Raw genomic sequence first — 3,462 nt, forward strand, 5'->3', positions numbered from 1 at the left:
CTTATTTGCTAAACATGATTTGATGTCCCGGTTGTTAACATAAAAGCAGGTGGCCATTTAACTTCGGTAAATATACTTTCGATGTCAAGTTTGGGGTTTTAGAATATGGGAAATGCCGCCTGGAGTAGGGGGTAGTTAGAGGTGGTGGTGGTGGTGGGGGCGGGAGCAGCCGTTAGACCAGGGGAAGGAAGGACGGACGAACGAACGTAATGGGGGCGGAGGGAAACCGTTCGAGGGGACGACCTTAAGACTGGGGTGGGGACGGCTCGTGTTTCAGTTAGCGTTAAATTTGTTGCATGTTCGGTGCTCTAATCAGGCATGTTGAGATTAGGTTAGGTTGATAAACTGTTACAGTGGGTCAGAAGCTTCTTGCCTCATAAATTGTAAGTCAGTGGATTGTTCATACAGGTAGTTGATTTTCCTGTTTCTGAAATAGGAATAAACATCACTGAGAGTAAATAAGTGACTTTTGCAAAAATAAACAAAAATGCATGCTTGCAAACTCATTATCGGTTATTGTAGCTTAGCTTAAAAACTATATAACTAGTACTGTTCTAAATTTGTTGTCAGAACAAATGATTTCATTTAATTGTTAAAAAAAAACAACAAATTATTGATTTAATCATTGGAAGACTTGCATGTTTTGGTGTTTATATGTTTTTCTCCTTGTATAGTTATTTTGTTTTCTCTCTTCAACAGCTGCATCCAGACACTCCTGAACTTTTCCTGGCAAGCAACTAGGCATCTTTAGAATAGGTGTGTACATTTGTTTTTGTTTTACTCAACCTGTTAAACCTTTAGTTTAAATTAAGAAATGTGTGGTGTTTTCTACAATAACATAGACATAATGTTTTGTTGTATCTTTCTAATAATGTCTAACGCAGCACTATGTAACTTATGATACAGTTTTTTTACATATTTGTTGAAGCTGTCACTGTGTCCTGATATTGCATGAGAGATAATGTGTGGAAAAAACATGTAGCTCTTCTGTTAGCCAGTGCTAACTGGATTCAAACAGTCAGAACCAGGAGGCAGGTGTTAGCGTGTCAATCACAAACTCTTGTGGTGCTGCTCATCCCACTTCTCCCCGATCTCTTGCGTTTGGCTACGCTACAGCTAACGGAACCTGTCATGAATGTTGAGATTAGTTATCATGGACACCGATGACAGTGGATAAATGGTTTTCCTGTAATGGTAAATTGATTGACAGCGCTAAGACTCTCCTCCTGTTTCTGATTGGTTGTTTTTGGTTGGGAGTGATGAATTTCTTCAGATGGAAATAGTAGCTCAGGGGGAGTGGAGGAGTTTATTTTCACAAATTATACATGACATAAAATCATGACATGGTGACTTTATTTTAACAAATATGTAAAAATCTGTGTATGTTTTTATTTTCTCAAGAAAATATTTGTGTACTTGTGTATGTTAGGGATGCACCAATAAATCTTCCCCAAATCCTTAATTTTGAAGATTGGTGATCCACCAGTACATGTGAAGGTGATTTCACCCACTGTTCTTATCTACCTCAGCAAAGATCTAAAAATCAACCGCTTCCCTCTCCTGTTAGAGACATTTGTCTGATAGACTGGCCCACCATGTCATGTCTCCATGTTTGCAGTTATCAATAGTCACCCCACTGACGTTTTGCTGCGTTTAGCAATATTCAGACAAGACAATCAGTATCGGCCAAAATCAGAATTGACAAGTCAGATTTTTAAAGATTGGCCAGAAATCTGCAATTGACACACGCCTAGTGTAATTTTTTTTTAATGTCAGAATTCATCAAAATTACTCAATGTTTGTGAAAGAGCTATTAGCAATTGGTGAGACACTGATGAGCAAGGTGATGTGCTGCTGTAATGTAATTTAGAAAAAGTAAGTTTCTGTGTTAAACTTGAATATCCATTCTCTTTTTTTTTTAGAGTTTTTCTGGGTTCAAACCCTGAACGAGGTCGACTGACACGTCGCCGACGAAGGTGAAGAAGCAGCTTTGCATTCCAACCAGATGGCTCAATTCCCTTAATGAACTGAATGACTGGGAATCCATGGAAAATTTGAGCCTTTTGAAGTTTAAATGTGATTGATCTCATCAAACCTGGTGCACCAGGAACCTTTGCGAAGCACAAGAACTGGTCAGAACATTTCAAGCTCTTGGTAACTGGACCTAAGAGTTGGATTAACCTTTTTTTGCAGAACATAAACATAAAATGGACTGTTTTGTTATGTTCACAGCGACTAGAGGTAATGAGAGCACACACTCATGAATCCAGTGTCTTCCACTGTCGTTGGCATTAGGCTGTGTTTATGTATTTGATTTTTAACTGAATATTCATACCTGTATTTCATAAAAAAAATATTTTGAAGTATGTTGGTCCTGTTTACAACTATGATTTTCATGATCCAAAGCAATTTTTATATGTTCCATGTTAATTAACAAAATTGTTTATTTGATTTCAAAGACTAGAGTCAAGACTGCTTTACATTTAATTTATAAGTTGAAAGTTTGTATAGTTAAATACAATAAATTAGTTGTGATGTACAGAAGATAAACATTAGCAAGCTCAAGAATATGTTTAGCTCTTAATGTATAATAGCAAAGGTTAGTTATAAAGACTAGATGACGTCAATTTATGGTCTTAAATTGCAAAATAAAGTCTGCAAATTGTAGAATGGTTTCATTTTTATATCACTTTGCATGAGCTACTTTCAAACTCAGTGTTTTGTGTTTTACAACTACATTTCCTGTGGACTTAGAAATTAGTTTTGTTTCAAAGTTATGTTAAGAATATATTAAATACATTAACTTTAATATATTTGACTCTATAATTAACATATGTTATAAAATACAGACTTCAATGGCTTGGAAGACAAAAGTATTTGGAAATGTCCAAGGTTTTTAAAAAAAGTTTGTGAATATATCAAGACAGAGTAAAAAGACAGAATTTCAGTTTTGGGTTGACAAAATATTGGTAAATTTGACAAACTGCTAAATTATGGAAAATATTTTGATGGAAATTCTGGAAGAAAAAAACCCCAGAAAATGTCCTGGTAACTTTTTGCAGGATATTTTCAGGGTTTTTTTACAGAATTTCCCTCAAAAATTTCCTGTAATTTAACAGTATTTTAGTTCACATTTATTCCGTAAAAAAAACTGGAAAATGTCCTGGCAATTTTTTGCCAGTACATTTTCTGTTTTTTTACAAAATTTCTGGCAAAATTTTTTCCGTAATTTAACAGTTTTCTATGTTTAAAATTTAACATATATAAACTGTTAAATTATGGGAAAAAATCTGTTAAATTACGGAAAAAATTCTGCCGGAAATTCCGTAAAAAAACAGAAAATGTACTGGCAAAAAATTACCAGGACATTTCCCTGTTTTTTTACGGAATTTTTTTTTACTGTGCAGTTTGACTCTGGTTGGCGTCACTTCCTCTCATTCTGGCACGCAATGAAGCCACTTC

General features: G+C 35.1%; 1 long non-coding RNA gene across 1 annotated transcript; it reads left to right on the plus strand.

Annotated features, from left to right (window-relative positions):
• The first annotated feature begins 9 nt into the window (after positions 1–9).
• LOC106942260 (uncharacterized) lies at positions 10–2,811 on the plus strand. Its single transcript, XR_001423588.1, has 2 exons — positions 10–756; positions 1,923–2,811. It is a non-coding gene; the product is annotated as an uncharacterized LOC106942260 (long non-coding RNA).
• Positions 2,812–3,462: the final 651 nt, after the last annotated feature.

This window comes from Poecilia latipinna, unplaced genomic scaffold (assembly GCF_001443285.1).
Source record: "Poecilia latipinna isolate Pla-1442-1.1 unplaced genomic scaffold, P_latipinna-1.0 Scaffold4148, whole genome shotgun sequence".
NCBI classification, from domain to species: Eukaryota; Metazoa; Chordata; class Actinopteri; order Cyprinodontiformes; family Poeciliidae; genus Poecilia; species Poecilia latipinna.